Genomic DNA, 24,497 nt, shown 5'->3' on the forward strand with positions numbered 1-24,497 from the left:
TGAAAGAATATGCAAGATTAAAATATACTTAGAAAAAGGCACTCCAGATGTGGTGGCATGGCCACTCTTAAGAGACTGAGTGAAATTTTAAATATATAAATAAGCATAAGGAAAAAGAGTGTATGTGTGTATTTAATTTATGTAATATTTTAAAAATTAAACCACATAATATTTTAATGTATGGTCTGCTTATTAATAATGCCGAGATAAACATTTAAACTACTACTTCATAATACTTTATAATATGGAAAACTTTACACTTTTATTTTAGATGAGCTTTATTTTGCAGAGGCTAACAACAAAACTGTGCTCCTTAAAAAATCTCTAAGTGCTGGAAACTCATAGATCAGATTTTGAATTGAAATGGATAAGCTAAGTACATTCAATTTTACTCATGCGACAGTGCTTAAGTGTTTGAAGATCCAAATTTGCTTTGAAGAGTAGTGGTAAACAAGAAATAAGTAATGTGTGGGTATAATTTCTTTTAAATCGAAACCTGCATTTTATTAGTTGTGATACAATAATATTTCAAAAATAGAACAGTGGTTCTTACTTTTAAACTTATATACTTTCTACCTCTTCTATGAATTTCTACCTCACTTTATTATAATATTAAATATTACAACATGCACAAATGCATCAGCGGAAGGCTACTTTCAACCAGGAACAGTGTTTAAAAAAAGAAGAAGAAAAAAAGCCATCTGTTTACCAGCTATCTATGTATTTACATATCTCTTTATCCATCTGTGTTCCACAAAATCTGGGTCAGAAATATTTCTTGTTGTATCGAAATTATTGTAAGTTTACAAAATGTTGTTTGTTTGAATGTGGGAATCTTTATCTGTCATATTCAACCATGAAATTGTTCCAAGAATAGATTAAATTAGCATTAAATTTCATCCTTTTTTGCAGAATTACAACTAGCTGAAAAAGTAATAATATTACATTGCACCTGCAAATCATTCTTTTCATGTGAGTTTCTATTTTGTGAATAATTAGACACACATATTGAAGTTTGAATGCATAGTTTGTGGCAAAATATGTTTGCTGTGGTCAAATATTGCAACAAATATTGTAGGAAAATATTGCATAAATACAATTGCTCAATATATTCTGAAGCAGGCTACTTGAAACTATAAATAATATTGTGAAATGCATTCAAGTCATGACTTAAAATGCAGATGTGTAAAATTCATTAAAGCCATACTTAAGATAACAATGTTGTATATTTTTAAAGTTGTTATTAAATAAAATATTACCAAATTAATCTTAAAGTATAATACTAGATATTTAGCAGACCTTAAATGTTAATGTGTTAGTCTTAGGTATATTTATTCAAATAAAGAGTAAAAAAATTGATGCATATACTTTCAAAACTATCTTTGTGTTTCTGTATTCCATCTGGTTTCAAGCCTTACTAATTATTAGACATGTATTAGACTATTATTTTCTTTCCCAGATGAACAGTATTAGAACATAAATATAAATTATATATAATGATATTCTAAAATTTTTGATTTAAAAGGTAAATTTTGGTTACAATTTTTATTTTATTTATTTATTTATTTATATTTTTTTTGGAGGAGTTTTGAGACAGGATCTGTCTCTCTCACCCAGGCTGCAGTACGGTGGTACAATCATAGTTCACTGTAACCTCAAACTCCTGGGCTCAAGCTGTCTTCCCTCCTTAGCCTCCCTGGTAGCTAGGCCTATAGGTGAACACCACCATGCCAGCTAATTTTTTTAACTGTTTTTTTTTGTAAAGACAGAGTCTAGCTATGTTGCCCAGCTGGTCTCCAACTCCTGGCCTCAAGCAATCCTCCTTGACCTCCTAAAGTGCTGCAATTATAGTGATTAATTTAAAAAATTGTTATAGGAAAAATTTGGCAGGGTTAAGTTAAAATCTGAACTTCAATTTTACCATTGTCAAATAAATTGAGATAATATTTACCTAGAAGGTGTGTTTGAAATTGACACATAGTAGGCATTACACATCTATACAAATTATTTTTACTATTATTATTTTCTTCATATTTTCCCTGGTCATAATTAATGTACTAGCCATTATTATACCATTAGTTATGTAACAGGAATGTTAAACTACTCTTATCACAGAATAATAATTACACCTATCACTGAATAATAAACACCCGTATTTCCAAAGTCCTGCAAAAGCAATGATACATCTCCCTTCAAAAGAGAGCTCAAGAAGGTACCATAAACTAAGTGATTTAGGATTTCTCCATAGTCATTTGATGAAGAACATTATGTTTACACTTGATCATTATATTCATTAGGCATTTGCAAATAAAAACTGCCCCACTGTTTTGGAAAGGAGCCAAGCGGAGTTCATGTGTGGTGAGTAGAGATTGCACAGATAGATTGCACCAGGTCCTAGGCAGCCAGGTAAGGCAATAAAGATAAATAATATATGTGAAGATTATAAAGGAGGAACTGTATTAAGATATAATTTTCACACCATGAGACTTACCAACTTAAACTGTACAATCTAATGTTTATTCATATATTCACAGAATTGTGCAACCATAGCCACAATCTAATTTTGGAACATTTTCATCAACCCCAAAAGAAACCCCGTATTTATTAACAGTCGGTCTCATCTACACTTCCTACAGTACCTACAGTAGACAATCACTGACTTGTTTCCTTTCTCAATACATCTGTCAGTTCTACCCATTGAATATAAATAGAATCCTATAGTATGTGGTCTTTTGTGGATGGCTTCTTTCATTTAGCATATTGTATCCATGTTTTACCCAATTGTAGCATGTAATATTTTTTTAATATTATGTAATATTCCATTGCATAGATATGCCAAAATGCATGCAAATGTAAGTTTTGAAACCACGTTTTTGCTATTATAATGCAGTGGTAAGCATGTATGTGCATTTTTGTGTGGACGTGAATATCTTGGAGGGAATTTGCTGGGACACATGGTAACTCAATATTTAGTATTTAAGGAACTGTTAAAGTGTTATTCAAATCAGCTTCAACATTTTACATTCCCATCAGCACTGTATAAGTGTTCCAATTTCTCCCTTGTCTCCAACACTTAATGTTTATCTTTTCATTTTAGTCATCCTAATTTTTGTAAAGTGATGGCATTTCTTATGGTGCTGATTCAGATTTCCCTAATGATCAATGATGTTGATAATCTTTTAATGTGCTTGTAGGCAATTTGTAGATTTAGTTTGGAGAATTTAATATGCAAATATTTTACCAATTTTTTAACTGAGTTATTATTATTATTATTCTTATTGAATTATAAAAGTATTTTATATATTTGGAATACAAGTACCTTATATGATATGAAAACATTTTCTTCCATTCTTGGGATTGTTTTTTCATGATATCCTCATGATATCATTTGCAGCACAAACTGTTTAATTGGATTAAGTCCACTGTATCTACCTTTTCTTTAGTTATTTTATTTTTGGTGTCATATATAAGTACCATTGTATAACCCAGGGTCATCAAGCTTTACTTCAATGTTTTCTTCTAAGGGTTGTATAGTTTTAGAACTTACATTTAGATCTTTGAATCATTTTGAGTTAATTTTTCATATGGTTTGAGATGGGGTCCAAATTTGTTCTATTGAATGTGGCTATTGAATCATCCCAGCACAGTTGTTGATACCTTTTTTTCCCTATTGAATTGTCTTGTCATATACATGTATATATGTGAGTGTATTACACACACACGTATGAAATACATATTTGCCAGTGCCATATTGTCTTCATTAATAAAGCTGCTTAGTAAGCTTCGAAATCAGGAATTTTGAGATCTCCAACTTTGTTTTTCATTATCAAGATTGTTTTCATTTTGTTGAGCCCCTTGAGTTTCCATATGAATTTTAGAATCAGCTTGTTAATTTCTGTAACAAACAAACAAAAAAAAAGGACAACTGAAGGGTTGAGAAAGATTTCTTTGAATCTGCAGATCAGTTTGGGAAATATTGCCATCTAAGCAATATTAAATCTTCCAATTCATGAACATGGGGTCTATTTCTATTTATTTAGGTTCCCTTTAATTTCTTCATCGATATTTTGTGGGTTTTGGTATATAAGTTTAAATTTGTTTTAGTTTTTCTTAAATATTTTATTTCGTATTATACTGTTGTATAGGAAATTGTATTGTTAATTTTTTATGGATTGTAAATGCTAGTGTATAGAAATACTATTTACTTTTGGATATTGATCTGCTATCCTTGCAACATTCTGAACTTGTCTATTAGTTGTAATGATTGTGTGTGTATGTGTGTGCAGGGGTATTCCTTAGGATTTTCTAAGTACAAGATTATGCTATCTGCAAGTAGCAATAGTTTTACTTCTGCCCTTCCAATCTAGATGCCTTTATTTATTGATTTATTCTAAATTCCCTTTGCTAGAACAATCAGTACAATGTTGAAGAGAAATGATGATAGGAGACACCCTCCTTTTGTTCCTGAACTTAAATGAAAAACAGTGTTTCACCTTTCACTAGGTTACCTGTGAGTTTTTAATAGATCCCTTCATTAATTTGAGAAGGATAACTATTCCTAGTTGGTTGAATGTTACAATTATGAAGATATATTAGATTTTGTTAAATGCTTTTTCTAACGTATTGAGGTTATCGTGTGCTTTGTCTTTTACTTTATAAATTATTATGTTAATTGAGATTTAAATATTAAAGTAACCCTACATTCCTGGAATAAATCCAAGTTGGGTATAGTAATACTACAGCATTATAGTAATTGGTTGGTGATTTTTGTCTATATACAAAATAGTGCTCTGTAGTTTCCTTGTGATGCCTTGGTCTCTTTTAGTATCAGGGAAAAGGGTATTACTGGCTTCATAGAAAAGGTGAAGAGTGCTCTCCTTTCTTTTATTTTCTAAGGGTTTATGAAAACTAATATTAATTTTTTTCTCAAATTTTTGGTGGAATTCAGCAGTGAATCCCTCTAGAACTTGGCTCTTGTTTATGGGAAGTTTCTAATATTTAATCCAATCTATTAACATTTTATCAGTTTATTTGGTTTTCTAGTTATTCTTGAGTCAGTTTTTATAGTTTGTGTCCTGCTAAGAATGTGTCGATTTCATTCAATTTATCTAATTTGTTGGCACATAGCTTTAATAAGATTCGCTTATCAAATAAAGATAAAGAACTCTTTATTCATGGTTGTTAGTGATATACACTTTTCATTAACTTCCATTATTTAGAAAATCAAAAGGTATATACAATAAATTATTATTATAAATAAGAGAAGTGATTAACAAGATTGCTAGATTTAAAATCAGTATGAAAATTAAGTTGCATTTTTATGTACAACAGGAAACAGTTTATAATTAATAAAATATAATTTATGATACAATAATATAAAGAACCTATAAATACATTGAATGAAATATGTACAAAAACTTTCTGGAGAATATTATAAAATTTCACTGATAAATATTAAATATGTCCAAAATATAGTTAAAATGCATCACTTTTACTTTTTTGGGGATTTAATGTAGAAAATGTTTTAATTTTCCAATTAATTTTATTATTAAATATAACCATAATAAGTAGCTGTTGGTGGTTGTTTTTGTTTTGATTTGATTTGATTTTACTTTTGTGACCTGAGAAAGTATTTCAAAAAAGGTAGGTTCATAGGTGTCCAAAAATATGAACAAAGTATTTTCAAGAAATATAGTAGGTCAGGCGCGNTACAATAATATAAAGAACCTATAAATACATTGAATGAAATATGTACAAAAACTTTCTGGAGAATATTATAAAATTTCACTGATAAATATTAGATATGTCCAAAATATAGTTAAAATGCATCACTTTTACTTTTTTGGGGATTTAATGTAGAAAATGTTTTAATTTTCCAATTAATTTTATTATTAAATATAACCATAATAAGTAGCTGTTGGTGGTTGTTTTGTTTTGATTTGATTTGATTTTACTTTTGTGACCTGAGAAAGTATTTCAAAAAAGGTAGGTTCATAGGTGTCCAAAAATATGAACAAAGTATTTTCAAGAAATATAGTAGGTCAGGCGCGGTAGCTCACGCGTGTAATCCCAGCACTTTAGGAGGTCGAGGCAGGCGGATCGCCTGAGTCAGGAGTTCGAGACCAGCCTGGTCAATATGGCGAAACCCTGTCGCTATTAAAAATACAAAGATTAGCTGGGCGTGGTGGCACACGCCTGTAATCCCAGCTACTGAGGCATGAGAATCCCTTGAACCTGGGAGGCAGAGGAGCCGAAATCATGCCACTTACAGCCTAGCTTGGAAGATATAGCAAGACTCTGTCTCCAAAATAAAAAAATAAATAAAATAAAATAAAAAGGAAAGAAATATAGTTTAAAAAAATGTTTATTGTTCCTTTTCAGATGTCCATAGCTTATTATAAAATTATACTCATTAAGGGATTGGAGGAAAATAGAAAATCCAGTCAATGGAAGAAAATAAGACAGATGCTTACACATGTGGATAGCTAATATGAGAGAGAGGTATTATTACAGAAAAGAGATAGTAATTATAATTAATTTTAAGTAAGTTAAATAATAATAGAATATCGTTCTGAGCTTGGTGTAGAAAATCCTGTTTAAAAAGCGTATAAATAATGTAAACCAGAAAGAGAAAGTCTGAGACAAATTCTGCATTCAAATAGGTACTGTTCTTCGTATATGTTATAATAAAAATAACATTAGACAAACTATAAAATATTTTTGACATATAAAATAGCTATATGTATAGGTTGAAAAAAATTCTACTAAACAATAAGACAATCAATTGAACAGTAAAAGAATGGATAAAGATTTGAATTCTATAGAATGGAAATACAAATGACCCATAAACATATAATTAGCTATTTAACTTTATTACTTACCAAAATGTAAATAAAATATGTAAAATCAAATAAAAAATTTATCTTATTTGAATATGTTTTGATAGTTACATTTTAATCATTCAAATGATTATCAGAAATTAAATATTCTCATGATATTAAGAATTAGATGTGACTTGATGGGCATGAATATTGCTAGGAAGTAGAATCAGCTATAAATATCTTGGAAGAGTATACCATCATTGCTTAATGAAGTTGCATATGTGTGAATCTCATGGTGTAGGCATATACCATACATCTATACTTGTACATGACAAGTAGTAAAGCAGCAATTTTGTAGCATAAAACAAAAACAGGAAAGAAAAGAAAGCTACCTAATGTAAAATTAGAATGGATAAATAATTGGTACTCTATTTGTACAAAGGAATATTATGAGTGGTAAACATTAATATGTTTGCTATGAATATCAGCTAGTATGCAACTGGAAAGTGTTCAGTAATGGAAATTAGTCATAAAACAGAGCAAAGAAATCTCATTAGTATTTCATAGACAGAGAGCTCCCTTATGGCCAATTTATTTTTAGTGTGGATTTCCTTCAGAAAAGTTACATGTTTAGAGGTAGGTTTGTCGCCATCACTTGATATGCTCTCTCAAACTGCATAATTTCACCCTGAGTCCTCAAAATCCTCTAGGAGCCATACCATGGCTCATAGGTAAAGGCACTCTTATATTTCCTCTGACCACTCTCTTTTTGCTGCCTTCCCATGTATACACTGAGTTAACCAGTGTTGTCCATGTAACTTAGCTTCTCTTGTTAAATGTATCTATGACCTCACTTAGTATGTGATTGTTGAAATCAGATGTATTCTATTCTCAACAAAAGTAACACCTAGATGGGTCTTTTGAATATTACTACATTTCCTAACCATACTCCACTTAAGCAGAATGTAATGCCCTAATATATGTGCACTTCACAACTGCACAGAATATATTTCACAAAAAAGTATTTGTATTCAGTAATTCTCAAAAATTGTAACAAACTTAAAATGGACTGTTACTCAATCACATTGCAGTTCCTATGATGGACTACTTTTCTAGGTGCTGGGGAAGTAACTGCAAACAATACTACGTTCGTGATGCTTACATTATTTGACAAGATTACCATCTGATTTAACCAATATGCACATGAATGGTGTCTCATCTTATTGTCCTAAGATATCCAGCGTTGCATTGAAGTTTGTGTTTCGCAACTGCTGTTGTCACGAAGTGCTACAGGTAAATCCATTGCAGAAATCATAGTGTGTCTAGTAGTTCTCTTTCTCTCTATACATAGATATAGATATCTCCTCTGATTTTTAAAATATTTTCACACAATTTTTATACAATATGGATAATATTATTGAATATAATTATATGAAAAGTTTAACGAAGGGTAAAAGATAATTTAAAGAATTCTGTCAACTTTCACTAAGAGTGGAGCAATGTATGTAGCCTTTATATGTCTACAATCTAATACAATTAGGAAAATGTAATCGGTTAACTTTTTTTTCACCAGTATCAATGAAAAGAGTGAAAATATATTTTATAGTAACATGCTAAAAGATGGTGAACACTATTCTATTTTGATATAATTCTTTGAAGACAGATTTTAAGAGCATTCTCATTAGGTATTTTCCTTTAATTTTGATAGAGAGAATTGCTGTAAAAACTAACTCGCCTGCCATGTTCCCTGGGTTTCACTATCTCTGGTATCAGAGACAAACATGAGATGAGTCAGACTGAAGAGGACCCTCTGCCACCTTGGGAGAGTAGACAACTTTCTTCAGATATTGTTCTTGCTTTCCTCATTCTGAGGTGATGATGGAGCAAGCTGAGCAATGACCTCATGTATTTTTATCTCTGTAGTCCAGTCCAGTCCTGCAGGTGTTGACAAATGACTAGAGAATTCACAGTCATATAAAATGGCATTCTCAAATAAATCCAAAATATTTTATATTCATTCACTTAAAGCATGTTTACATTTGTAGTAAGTGTGTTTTCAAGGCACAATACTTTAGATACAAAAGACATTAGATCTTCTTTCCAGTTAATTAAATTAAGAAAGAGAAGACAGATAATATACAAAGCTACATAACATATTATAAGCAGCGTAATTACATATTTTGTACGTCTATACTTGAGAGGTATATTCTAAAATAAAAAATGTTAAAATGCATTTTGTAAAGATATATTTCCCAAACATGCCATAAGCACTATCTTAAGAATGACTAATTAATAATCAATTACTGTTTTAAAATATAATTTCTTTAAATAAGGCCTACAATTTTATATTGAAAGTAATTTTTTATTAATCAGTGGTAATATAAACTTACATTTAAGCAAAATACAGATATGAATTATTCAAGTTTGTCTTCTAAAGAAAGAGTGTCTTAAATCAGAGATGCACTTTTATATCACATACTTACCTACCACGATGACATTAAAATTTAGAATTACAAGATATATTTTAAATGTAATTGTCTTTGTGAACCATATTTAAATTACATAGACCTTATTGAGCTTCCATAGAGAAATATTTAATACTATAAGTAATTTTAATATCCTTTTACAAAGTAAAAGGTAGTTCTACTATAATTTCTTCCATCACAAATACATACACACACACATATGCGCACACGTGCACAAAATATCTGACCGTGCAGGAAGAAATAATAAATTTATGCATTATCTTCATCTCTATGCAGATGAAGAATAGTAAGCTCTTGTCCTTGATTTAACATTCACAGAAAATCAACCAACTTAAAGAGTAACATGAAAAAATACTTGTGTCAGCATTTTTTGTGTAATCATGTATTTCCATACAGCAGTGCACAATTTAATGAGAATCCCTTCAAAATAAATCATAGCACTAGTGTAGTTTTGGAAAGAATAGTTCATCATTGAAAAGTTCCAAAGAGTGAAAGTAATTTCTGATAAACCATATATATCAGACCTTCACAAAGGAGTGAAATGTGAACACAGTCAGCCTGTCTGAGTGTCCCCTAATGCATTCCCAATTATCTGCATTACAAACATAATACAGTCTGCTTTAAAAACAAGATTAAGATCAGAAACTTACTGCCACAGAAACATAGCACCTTTTGATCCTCTACTCAGTGCAAAGTTATTGCTGTAAACAATCTTCAGTGTTTCCAAGGATATTTGCTTATGTATATATAGATATTTTTTGCAAGAACATAATTTTATATTTATGAAGCAAGTCAATTCTCTGTAAATAAATATGAATGGAAAACAAATACTGCAAGCATCAAGTCTGAGTGGATTTTGTTTTGATCACCTAAATTCTTTCTCATTTTTATTTGTCTTTTGAGGACTACTGCTTTCTTCATAAAGCATAATCCCTTCTTCACTTGGTACGATTTCATTTCTTTCCTGCATCAAATACACATTTCAATTTTATTTTTCAGAAGGATGCAGACACACTAACTCCCTTAGTTTAATTTTGACAAGTCTTAATATTACCATGATCTATTAGAAATTCCCAGGATTTTACTTAAATCATCTAAAATGTGTTTTACATTGTTAATCAATACATATATTAAGTTGCCTCCAATTTATAATAAAATTTGACAAAGCTCTAAATAAAACCATATAATAGATTAAGACACTGAGAGGACTCCATTTAAATGTGTTGATTAGTATTATTTTTCCCTTGTTTCACACAAAGGTAAGAAAGCTAAACAAAGTAGATCACTAGGTTTATAAGGATTTTCTTAATTATTTATCTCACCCCAAATCCTAATCTGCTGACATTGACAGAGGCTCTTATACTCACAGTTCTAATACACTTTGTTACACTGAGGATTCAGATCCTATACTGAAATGTTTATAACTTCTCTCAAATTTGTATGAAAATATTCTACAAAAATATTAAACTATATATGTATATATTATCATGGTGGAAGAGAGCAGGCCCTAGATACATGATATATAAAATATGTACGATGCAAATACAATATTTATATGGCATAGTAGTGTGCACAATAAACCAGCAAGACAGAATCTACTAACACCGTGATCTATATTTTAACCGGAATTGTTCAGTGTTCAGCTTAAATATTATATTTTAAGGAGACTGTAATAAGTGATTTGCATAATCTTCAATCAAAACAGGTTGGATATTCAAAAGAGCCATAAGTATTCTTTTTAAATACTCATATTAGTGCAACTTCAAAAAGGGCTGTTTATGACAGCCAGGCAAGAAAATAGAAACATAGTTGTTAATCACTGTGTAATTACAAATGTCTCCCATTATAGTCATGGCAATATTTTATTCCAGACTTCTACTTGCTCTTATTGCCTTGCAGGTGTCTTCATAATTCATTTATTTCACTATTTCTTTTCACACTTCTAAAAAATAAAACAAATAGTAAGGTAGCCTAAAATGCAGTTGAAACTCTTGATACCTGAGCTGTGTTTTACTTTGGTTGTTTTCTTAGAAAAAGAAAAAGATAAATGAAATGTGTCCTATGATATATTAAAATTCTTTTTTTTTTTTTTGAAACAGAGTCTCGATCTGTTGTCCAGGTTGGAGGACAGTGGCGTGAGCTCAGCTCACTGTAAACTCTGCATCCCGGATTCAAAGGATTCTCCTGCTTCAGCCTCCCCAAGTAGTTGGGACTACAGGAATACACCACCACACCCAGCTAATTTTTGTATTTTTTAGTAGAGATGAGGTTTCACCGTGTTGGCCAGGCTGGTCTCAAACTCCTGACCTCGTGATCCACCCTCCCTTGGCCTCCCAAAGTCCTGGGATTACAGGCCTGAGTCACTGCGCCCAGTGAGAATTCTTAAGTATGTATGACAGCTATATGAGAATACTTTCAAGCCATAAATCAAAATCTCCTATATAAATTTTTAGCATTACTTCTTACCTCTTCAATACTATTAAGTTTCCCATGATCCTTTGTTTTATTTAGTGAACTTATAAATGAATGGGTTAGAATAATCATTTAAAATATTTGTTAAAAGTAATAAATATATCGGAGGTACGACAGAATCAAAATTAGGAAATGTGTGATCACACTTTTTTTCAATCATTTTATTCTTCTCAAATGTTGTAATATTCAAAGATTATTTGACATTTTTCTCAAAGTATTTTAATTTTGCTGTTTACTAATATTTTTGCTGGTTTCATTTCCATATAGGTCTAATCCAGGATTAGCAAAATATTTACACTAATACTCACTTTGAAAACCAAAATAGAAAAGTACACAATCAAATCAATTTGTTTAAAACTGCTCAAGTATGAACAAAGTAACATTTTATGGTTTGGAGAGACAAATAAAGTTTATACACCCTGTATTTGGAAACAATGTGAACACAAACTTAGCATACAGTGGTTCTCAGGTGTTTCAGGACTCCCCATAACCCCATGCCCTCACTCCAAAAGGGTATCAAAATCTGAGGATGCTCAAGTTCCCCATATAAAATGGCATAGTATTTGCACATCCTCCTGTATACATTAAATCATCTCTAGATTAGTTTAAATCATCTCTAGATAATACTCAATACAAGGTAAATGCTATGTAAACAGTTGATATACTGTATCTCTATTTGTATTAATTTTTATTGCTACTTCCTTATTTTTTATTTTTCCAAATATTTTGATATATGATTGGTTGAATCAAAGGATGCATAACCTGTGAATATGGAAGACTGACTCTGCTTTTATGGAATGTGCAGGTTACACTTCTTAAACTTTGAAGATTAATGAGATAGAATGTGAACCAAGCTCCATTCCTTGATAACTGTGGGTGCTACCGCAAATTACTTAAGTTCTGTGTCAATTTTCTGTAGTGTGAAATGGGAATAGCAATGCTTCCAAACTTAAGGGGACAATATGGGAATTTAGTGAATTTATTAAACCAGAGTATCCTGTACACAAAGCACCCTTAATCAATATATTCTCATACATGATTTAATTATTAGTGGTAATATGTTAAATTATTAAACTAGAAGTATAAATGAGACTCCTTGCATTTTTATGGCATGGAATTAGCTGTGACTTATAACTCTCTCACTTACTTGCTATCTGATCTTAGAAAATTAACCAAATCTGAGGGAGCCTTGTTTCTCAGTTGTAAAGCAGTGCTACGATAATATCTGTTTTACAGTACAAGATTATTGGGCACGAAATATTATTTGTGAACTGAACATTGGTGTGAAATATAACTTGCATACCACATGTCAACTAATGAATCTTATTTATCATTAGCATTTGTTTTAGTAAAGAAGAATGCTCACTGTCCAAATTTTTCATGCCCACAAAGTTCATAAATACTTTCTTGCTTAACTAAAACATTTAGATCACTGGATGGGAGGGTAACTAGGAGGCAAAGAGAAGGAAAAAACGTCACTATAGTAATTTTACAATGATTATTGTTGGTTCCTGTAAATACACAATTATTTTCCTCATTTTTTCCCTCCTTCCACTTTCCACATCCTTAAGTCTATTCTTTTTTTCTAATTTGCTGTCTTCATTTTTTACTCTCTCCTCCTCCTCCTATTTTTTTAAAAAATTATTTTCAGGTACAGAGATTTTATCACTTTACAAGACCTTGTCATTCTGGAGACATACAAAGCACCCTGCTTATTTAATTTTGGCCTTAGTTTTATTCCCTTCTTCATTCAATATGAAGTAAATTTAACCCACAGCAGTATCTTAGTCTGTGTGGGCTGCCACAACAAAATGCCATAGATTTGGTAGCTTATAAATAACAGAAATTTATTTCTTACAGTTTCGAAGTCTGAGAAACCCAAGATCAAGTCATGGCAAATTTCACACCTTTTTAATTAATGGAATCTTCTTGCTAAGTCCTCACAGGTGGAGGGGATGAACAGGATCCCCTGGCACTTCTTTATAAGAGCACTAATTCCACTCATGAGGGTCCCGTCCTTATAATTTAATCAGTACCGGATACCCAAAGGCCTTTCATAATACTATTGTATTGGTGACTAGGTTTTAACATATGAATTTGAAGTGGACACAAACATTCAAATCATAATAGTATTTTTGTTTCAAATTTTGTTATGTTGTAAATTGAAGTCAGTAAGCATAATAATAAACTTAAAATGTATTTACCTCAGTTATTCCTAGATTGTTATTAAAATAGATGCTAAACGGAGTGCCATAAAACAATTTGCAAAAATACTATGATATCGTTTATCTTGCTACCTGATTTATCTAACAAAATTTCCATACTTCCACATACTTGCACCATCTAACAGATGAAAATGCATTATACAAGGCAATTATACTTTCAAAATTCTGCTAGACCAAAACACATATATAGAGCAATCTAGAATAAAAAGAGCACTCAGCAGAGACATATATTTGTTTATACTGAATGCTCATAAATAATAATATTGTTAGGTAAACAAAAGTTTTGTTGAATAGTGTTGGAGAAAATTGGCACAATATATTGAGAAAAAGCAGGATTTTTTCACATCACTTAATATTGTTTTGTTCCTGTGATAATTTTAAAACATTAAAATACATATATGTAACCTAAATATTTTTTCATGTTAAGTGCTTTTATGTTGTTTAAAGTTTCAAAATAATGTAATTTCTGAGGTTTTGTAAACATTTCATTTTAAATTGAAACTACTATATCACTTTTTAAAATGTACCCATTAGGATAGAAGTAATGTTAGGACTTAATATCCACTTTTCTACAATTAAAAAAATTCTGTAGCCGGGCGGAGGGGCTCATGCCTGTAATCCCAGCACTTTGGGAGACTGAGGCGGGTGAATCACCTGGAGTCAGGAATTCGAGCCCAGCCTGACCGATATGGTGAAACCCTGTCTCTGTTAAATACAAAAATTAGCCAGAGGTGGTGGCGAGCATCTGTGGTCCCAGCTACTCGGGAGGCTGAGGCAGGAGAATCGCCTGAACCCGGGAAGCAGATGTTGCAATGAGCCGAGATCGCGCCACTGCACTCCAGCTTGTGCAACACTTTTCCTAGAGTGACAGACAGTTAACTGAACAACTTTGATGTTTCATGCTAAAAATCAAATAGTAATTTGTTATTAAAATATTTTAATGACCTATCAGCCACCAACTTGACTTGATCATTCCTGAGTTTTCTTTAAAGGAAATAATTGGAGGCCGGGCGCCGTGGCTCACGCCTGTAATCCCAGCACTTTGGGAGGCTGAGGCAGGTGGATCACCTGAGGTCGGGAGTTCAAGACCAGCCTGACCAAAATGGAGAAATTCCGTCTCTACTAAAAATACAAAACTAGCCGGGTATGGTGGCACATGCCTGTAATCCCAGCTACTCGAGAGGTTGAGGCAAGAGAATCGCTTGAACCCAGGAGGTGGAGGTTGCGGTGAGCCAAGATCGGGCCACTGCACTCCAGCCTGGGTGATAAGAGCGAAAGTGCGTCTCAAAAAAATAAATAAATAAATAAATAAAATAAAAAATAATTGGAAACTCTTTTACTTACAAAATGATTTAAAAGTTACTCATTTAAGCGATTCATTTTCTCAACTTCTGGGACATAAACTAGAATTCTTTACTTTTTTTAAACTAAATCACATATATGTGACTATATATGTTATATGACTGAATATGTAACAGATTTTCATTGTTCACGATAGTCACGCTCTATAAAGACACTGAAACCCTTAATTAACAAATAAATATAAAGTCCTTTTTCCTAGAGAAAGACAACACTGGATTCCTGAGTACCGCTGGCCATGACACGTTCATCAACTGATCAATACGAAGCTTTGTTTTCCCTGTGTTTCATTTAAAACTACCTTCTTTGATATATATTTGTTACAAGTAATTAATTTCATTGTCTTTGTGTGAATTAAGACCAGAGGTTTTGGAGGCCATTTGCATAATGCAGGTTTCTTTGCCAACGTTCTTATAAAACATTCCAGTCTTGTCAACATTAAAAACCTGCTTTTCTACATAATCCTGTATAACACGTAGCAGTTATTTCAGGCATTCTTTATCAGCTTCCTGAAGTGCAGAACCTACCTCACCCGCAAGCATAAAATTGCTCAAACCTCATCACCTTTTAAAACATGCAAGCAAGCCAACACCAGCCGGGAAGTGTTTAACGTTTTCCTGACCCGGGATAATGAAACCATAAATTTCTTTGCTTTCCAGCCTCACAACAATGTCTACTACATTAAAAAAAAAAAAAAAAAAATCAGTCATCATCTCATGAATCAACAAATTCAGCTTTTGTTCTATCTTTTCCATAGCTTCATTGCGTGCTGTGGAAGTCACATTAGCACTTTCTGGAATGGCCTCACATACAGATCAACAAATCTCCTCTTCCTTTTTCTGGTTGTAACATATTATTGATTCATTAACATTGAACTTACGACCAGCAGCACGACTATTCATGTATGCATGAAACTAATCTAACACATGTATTTTCTCTCTAAAGCACATCGCCGCCTTCTTGCACTTAGGAACACTACACAGTGCTTCAGCACTCTACTTGGGGCCGTTATAAACGGGGAACGCACTAACAAAATGAGAAAATATGAAGAAAAAGGTGACATTAAGTAGACTGTGAAAAGGATGCTGGTTTGCGGTCTGAGAGTCAAAACAAAAGGGCGCGGCTTGTTTTGACTCAGCACAGAACATGTTCCTGGAGTGACTCAAGTATTTCGCTGCGGAGCCCGTGCCCACAAATGACCCTGAAAGTGCTGAGAATTTTGATTTTGGGGTTACGAACAAACTATAAATTTTTGCTAGCAGGTAAATTCACAAATCCAGAATCCACAAATAATAAGGCTCAACTATTTTTGTGAGTTTGTGTGCTGTGTGTGTGTGGTGTGTGTGCGTGCATATTTATTTATATGAATATAGTGTTTGGATATTTTGTTAACTAAGACAGCTGGACAAAGTTTTTATAGTATTTTTGCAAATTAATTTATGGCACTCACCTTTAGGATCTATGTTTTAAATAACAGTCTAAGCTATAGTATAAGTGGCTGCTTAACATTTTGATCAGCTAGTTAATTACTTTTCAGAGTGGTCGTACCATTTTCCAACTCCACCAGCCGTGTATGAAAGTTCAAGTTACCACACATCCTCAATAACATTTGCTATTATCAGACCTTCTAGTGGAAGCCATTCTAGTGGGTATAAAATGGCATCTCATTGTAGTTTTAATAGTTTTAATATTTATCTCCCTGGATTACCTTGGCACTTTCTCAAAAAAAAAAAAAGCTGACTACGTATACATGTAGCAGCATTTCAAGACGGTTTTCCATTACTCTATTTGAGTATTCATATGTCAACACCTCACTGTTTTTATTACTTTGGGTTTGCTTTGCAGCAATTCACTGAGAAGAGGAAAATCTGGGTATCTCCGAAGGTCGTTTTGTGTCCTTCTATCTGGCAGTTTAGCAATAAAGTTATTGAACTAGACTGAGTCAGTGACAGGCAGACATAAAGGATTTGGCTGATAGCAGCATTCCTGGCACAGAAGACTGGATTCAGGTCTTAGATATGTATAGATATGCAATCTCCTTAGCGCTATTCCTGGGTCTGGAGGTCCTCTGATACACTTGCCTTACTTGGATATACTAGGTGTGCTCTAACCCATTTTAGGTTAGCGTATAAATATGTAATGCAGTGTGGGAAGGAGCTTATCCTTCCACAGAACTGTGCTAAGTCAGCTGTCAGTCCGCTTTCAGAGACACTCACTGCTAAAGCCTCAGCGGCGCTCAGTCTATGCTGTGGAATGGGAGCTGAGGATGTTGCATGCACTCCACTATTTCACTACGTGTGAGTTTCCTTGATTACCTATCTATTGTATCCACAGCATGTCAAACTAAATGACGGTGCCTTTCATCTCCTTGTACAATAGTGTTGAAGTCAGATAGTATAAGGCCAACATCCAACATCCTTTTTAAAAAGGCATTTCTAGGTACTTAGCATTTCCACATATATTTTTATATTCTGCTTTTTGTTCTTTATGAATTCCTACTAAATATTCCAGTGGAATTGCATTGAATCTCTCAGTCAATTGAGGGATAATGGACATTTGAATATAACTGTCTTACTGTTTTTGAAGATGGAATACCATTCCACTTATGCATATCTTATTGGTTACCACTTTAACCAGTTTGTATGATTTATTATAGTTTTGTTAAATGTCTTCTAAATATTTTGTGTTTGATAATATCCTAAATTATTTTGATTTAATATAATTTTCCATGTTTTGTTTATATTGAAAAGATACAACTGATTTTAAAATTAACCATGTATCCTGTTACCTTGATAAATTCACATATTACTACTGACACTTCTTTCAGAGATTTCTACAGAAATGTTATGCAGACAATACTGTAATCTGTGAATAAATATTTATCTTACAAACTTTATGTCACGCATTTCTTTTCCTTGCCTTATTGCAATTCCTAAAATGCTCAGAAAGAGAATGAAGTGATGACTGCAGGTATCCGTAACTTGTTCTCTACTGGGGAGTGCTATGGGCTGAAGTACATTGTTCCCATAGTCATATGTTGATATGCTTTTTATCATATTGGCATTTGTTCTTGTATCAATTATTTTTCTATGATCACCTTAGCTTTACTTTGCTCTTCCATTTCTAGTTTCCTATGAAATAATCCTAGCCAATCTCATCTTGGAGGCTGGAAAGAAAAAAAAAAACAAAAAAGAATATTAGCCAGTTAAGTTAGGCCATTTTTCTACTATAGGCATTGACATTATAAATGTCCCTTCAAGCTATAGTTTAGCTGCATCGCCAAGATTTTGATGGCTCATATTTTTCTTTTCATATATCTCTTATAAGTCAAAATTAAACTTCTTAGAAATTCAATGTATTTTCTAAATTCAGTTATATTTTATTCTGTGATCTAGGAGTTATTTAGGTGAATGTTATTAAATACCCAAATATTTGGGAATTTTCTGAAAATCTAATTTATCTTCACTTCTAATTTAATGCTGTTTTCATAAGAGAACATATGCTAAAAAATTTTCATCTTTTGGAATTTATTAAGATACTTATATTTTATAACTCATTTTACATAAGATATATTTATAAAAGAAAATATAACATAAAAGAGAGATTGTCATAGTGAATGTTCTACGTACACTCGAAAGAATATGTACTCTGCACTTGTTTAAATTACTTGAATTTATAAATATCAATTGTCTCAGAGTTGTTCACATATTCTATATTCCATTTTGCCTAATTCTATCATTTATAGAAATTACATTAAACAATATGTCTGTAATTTTGTAATGTTCCATTTCTCCCTTAGGAACTATCTGCTTTTGCTTGACATATTTTGAATTTTTTTTTATTAGGATTTCACAAATTTCAGATTGTTATCTCTTGCTGATCAACTGCTTATTTAATCATTATGAAGAAACTCTGTTTTCTCTATAAGCAATACTTCTTGTCTTAAAGTGTAACTTATCTGATATTAATATAGTCCTATCAGCTTTTTATAGTTTTTGGCTATTATTAATAAGTTAATATGAACTTTCGAGTACAAGCGTTCATGTGGATACATGTTCTTATCTCTCTTGGGTAAATACTTAGGGTTAGGTTTCTAGATGATATGGTTTGGCTTTGTTCTCACCCAAATTTCATCTTGAATTGTAGATCCCATAGTCCCCATATGTCATGGGAGAAACCCAGTGGAAGGTAATTGAATCATGGGGGCAGGTTTTGTCACGCTGTTCTCCTGAGAGTGAATAAGTCTCATGAGATGCAATGGTTTTATAAATAGCAGCTCCTCTGCACACTCTCTTGGTTGCCACCATATAAGACATGACTTTGCTCCTCCTTCACTTTCCATCATGATTATGAGGCCTCCCCTAGCCATGTGGAACTATGAGTGCATTAAACCTCCTTTTTCTTCATAATTACTGAGTCTTGAGTATTTCTTCATAGCAGCATGAAAATGGACTAATACAATAAATTGGTACCAGGGGTGGGGTACTGCTGTAAAGATACCCAAAAAATGTGGAAGCAACTTTGGAACTGGGTAACAGGCAGAGGTTGAAACAGTTTGGAAGGCTCAGAAGAAGATAGGAAAATGTGGGAAAGTTTGGAGCTTCCTAGAGACTTGGATGGCTCAGAAGACAAAAAGAAGCGGGAAAATTTGGAACTTCCTAAAGACTCATTGAATGGCTCTAACCAAAATGCTGATAGTAATATGGACAAGAAGGTCCAAGCTGAGGTGGTCTCAGATGGAGATGAGGAACTTGTTGGGAACTGGAGTAAAAGTCACTCTTGCTATGTGAAGAGACTGGTGGCATTTCACCCCTGCCCTAGAAATCTGTGGCACTTTCAACTTGAGAGAGATGATTTAGTGTATCTGGCAGAAGAAATTTCTAAGCAGCAAAGTGTTTAAGAGGAAACAATAAAGGCATAAAAAAAAAAATGCAGCCTGATGATGCAATAGAAGAGAAAAAGCCATTTTCTGGAGAGAAATTCAAGCTGGCTGCAGAAATTTGTGTAAGTAACAAGGAGCAGAATGTTAATCACCAAGATAATGGGGAAAATATCCCCAGGGTATATCAGAGACCTTCATGACAGCCTTTCCCATCACAGGCCTGGGGACTAGGAAGAAAAAGTGGTTTCTTGGTGTGGGTCCAGGGCCCTCCTGCTGTGTGCAGACTTGGGAGTTGATGCTCTGTGTCCCAGCCACTCTAGCTGTGTCTAAAATGGGCCAATGTACAACTCAGGCCATGACTTCAGAGGTTGCAAGCCCTAAGCCTTGGCAATTTCCACATGGTGTTGAACGTGTAGAGGTACAGAAGTCAATAATTGAGGTTTGGGAACCTCCATCTATATTTCAAAGGTTCTGTGGAAATGCCTGGATGTTCAGGCAAAAGTTTGCTGCATGGGTGGAGCCCTCATGGAGAACCTCTGCTATGGCAATGCAGAAGGGAAATGTGGGGTGGGTGCTCCCACACAGAATCCCCACTAGGGCACTGCCTGTTGGAGCTGTGAGAAGAGGGCCACCATCCTCCAGACTGCAGGATGGTAGATCCACCAGCAGCTTGCACTATGCAACTGGAAAAACCACAGACACTCAACATCAGCCTGTGAAAACAGCCAGGAGGGGAGCTATATGCTGCAAAGCCACAGAGGCAGAGTTGCTCAAGGCCATGGGAGCCCACCTCTTGCATGAGCATGACCTGGATGTGAGACATGGAGTCAAAGGAGAACATTTTGAAACTTTAAGGTACATAGGTGGAAGGGACTTACTTGTCTCAGAAGAGACTTTGGACTTGGAATTCTGGGTTAGTGCTGGAATGAGTTAAGATTTTGAGAGACTGTTGGAAAGGCATTATTGTGTTTTGAAATGTGAGGACATGAGATTTGGGAGGGGCCGCAGCCAGAATAATACGGTTTGGCTGTGTCCCCACCCAAATCTCATCTTGAATTGTAGTTTTCCATAATTCCCACTTGTCATGGGAGGGACCAAATGGGACGCAATTGAATCATGGTGGTGGGTTTTTCACATGGCTGTTCTCCTGATAGTGAATAAGTCTCATGAGATCTGATGGTTTGTACTTCCCATTTTACATTTTACACTTTATACTTTATATGCACTGTACTTTGTTCTATTTTTTCATTTCTTTCTTCTACATACTGTATAAATCTCATCTTTCAATGCTGTTATAGCTCTCTTGCCATTTCCCATTAAAGAAATCAATGCATAAAAAATTGTGTATTTGCAATTTCTGATACTCTTCTTGTTTTTTACCTGGTACCATTCTCTTTCAACTTAAAGTACATTCTTTAGCATTTCTCCCAATACAGGTCTGTGGCCACAAAACTTCACTATTTATTTAACTGTAAAGGTATTTACTTCTAATTTTAAGAAAACTTTTCCTGGATTCTGTGCTGAAAACTTTTCTTTCAGCATTGGAGAGACATTGGCTTCAGTTGTGTCTGATGAATGTTATCACTCATTTCAGTATTATTCTGTTTGTAATAATTCTTTTGTTCTCTAGCTATTTTCAAAATTTGTCATACGTCTCAGCAGTTTTAGCATGATGTGATTTTCTTGGTATTTATTCTGCCTACAATCTGCTGGTATGGGTCTGTAATTAGGTGTTTTCATAATAACAAATGTTCATTTTTAATTTAAATACTTTTTCCATTCCAATCTCACAGTTCTCTTTTTTCTGAGGCTCCAACTATAAGCCATGTTAGAACCTAACTGGTAACCTGTTCTTCAATCTTATAAAGAATATGTTGAGATTAGGTCATTTTTACTGATAGACCTTGAAGTTCACTCCTCATTTATTCAGTTCTCTCCAGTCTGCTGTTAACAACATGCAGTGCATTTCTTATTTTGATTTTTGTACTTTTCCATTCTAAATTCTATGTCAGATTATTTTTTCATTTGTTCCATTTATTCCTTGCATTTTCCAAACTATTAATTTATTAAGGCTGCATTTTCCTTTAATCCTTCAAAATATTTAAGATAGATGTTTGAGAGTTCTTGTCTCTAAACCCATCATATGAGCCGTCTTGCAACTGGTTTCTATATTCTTCTTTTTATCTTGACCGCATAAGATATTTTTGCTTGGTATAGCATGGTAGGTTGGCATGTTGCTTTTTTCAACAATTTCAAGATATCTCTCCACTCTCTTTAGGCTTACATAGTTTCTGAAAAACAAAACAAAACAAAGCGAAGCTATTTACATTGTTATCTTGTTTCCTCTGTAGGAAATGTTCCTTTTTCCTTAGATGCCTTCAAGGTTTTATCTTAACATTTTTCAGCAAACTGTCTGTGATTTTTTTCTTTATAAAATATTCCTTTTATTTTGTATTTACCTTGTTAGAGTTATCTAAACTTCTCTTATCTGTGGTTTGTAGTTTTTTATTTACTTTAGAAATTTTGTGCCATTATGTCTTCAATGAATTTATTTGCCTTTTCTTCTCCCTCTTCTCTCTCTATAAATACATGTACCCTTAAATTCTATGCCACAGCTCTTGAGTGTACTGTTTATTTTTTACAATTTTCTTGTTACATTTTATTTTGAATTGTTTGTATTATTCCTCTTTTAAGTCTGATGGAGTCTTTCCTCAGCTGTGATTAGTTTATTGGAGAGACTATTAAAGGAAATTTTTATCTATGATATAATATAGCTAATTCCAAATTCAAGACATTACATTTAGAAGAGCAGGTGAAACAGGTATACATTATTTATGCCTAGAAATGGGTATGACTCTTTTTTTGTCAGGCCGTTATTGTGTAGGGTTAGGTTAATATTGTTGGTTGTAAGACAGGCTTGTGTTTTGTAGGCTTGTGTTTTATCATTACCATTTTCTCAGTTCCCACAGACTTCACATTCATTTCTCTTTGCACTGTCGTTGTGTGTCCTAGAGTTCTGGAGAACTTCTCTTCGCATTTCCACTCCGTTATTTCCCTCGTCTCTCACCTTGTTCCTGGATTTCTAATCACAGGATGTTCTCTCTCTCTTTTTGCTCTTGTCTCTCTCCCAATGGTGGATGCTGTTGGTATGCTTTTGATACTATTTATGCTAATGCTACGCTTATGTCTGGGGTGGCAAGTTCTTGTCCCTCCTCATCCAGCCTCAGTCTTTGCATGGGCTGCATGCTTGGACCTCAGGAGTTCCGGCTTTTCAATGTTCCAACCTCTGCTCCACCCATAGCGCCAAATTTTGTCTTGTATCTATTGTGGGTCTTTTTTTGTTGTTATTGTTTTGTTTTGTTTTTTTGAGGTAGAGTCTCACTCTGTCACCCAAGGTGGAGTGCAGTGGCATGAACTCGTTACTGGAAACTCCACCTCCTGGGTTCAAGCAATTCTCCTGCCTCAGCCTCTCAAGTAGATGGGACTACAGGCGTGTACCACCATGCCTGGCTAATGTTTTTGTATGTTTTTTGTAGAGACAGGGTTTTACTACGCTGGCCAGGCTGGTCTCAAACTCCTGACATCAAATGATCCACCCTCCTCAGCTTCCCAAAGTTCTGGGATTACAGGCATAAACCACCGCGCCTGGCCTGTTGTGGGTCTTCCATATGAGAAAGTTATTCCCCTGTGCTCAGTGGTAGCGGAACACTGATTTGTATTCATGAAGACTTCAGAGCCTGATTTTTCTGCCTCACCCCCAAGGGCAGAGGATTTTGCATGTATGCTTCCCTAGAGCAGTGGATTTTTGCTTTGCCCTCAGGAGCATGGAGCAGGTTCTTCCCAACCCTTCCCTAGAGGCAGATGGGTTTGCTTCTATCCATATCTCTTGGGGCCTGTGTATGACAGAATCTGTCACTGCTTCATCAGGAGAGACAGAAAAAACAGTCTCTATTTCTTTACTGCTCTCTAACAGCATAGTTTAATTCTTAAAAATATCTGTAATAGCTGATTTATTCTGCTTGTCTGTCACCCCAGCATTCCGAGCCATTTTGCAAACAGTTTCTCTTTTCTTCATTTTCTTTTCTTGACTACATATTTTTGCTTGGTATAAAGTTACCTTTCCTAAGAACACTAAGGAGACTCTATTCAGTCTTCTCCTCTGTCAATTAAGATTGCCATTAAAAATCTATTTCTGCATTATTGAGATTTCTCAAAGAACTAAAAGTAGATCTACCATTCCATTCAGCAGTCC

Source organism: Rhinopithecus bieti, unplaced genomic scaffold (assembly GCF_001698545.2).
Source record: "Rhinopithecus bieti isolate Rb0 unplaced genomic scaffold, ASM169854v2 scaffold_9996, whole genome shotgun sequence".
Classification (NCBI taxonomy): Eukaryota; Metazoa; Chordata; class Mammalia; order Primates; family Cercopithecidae; genus Rhinopithecus; species Rhinopithecus bieti.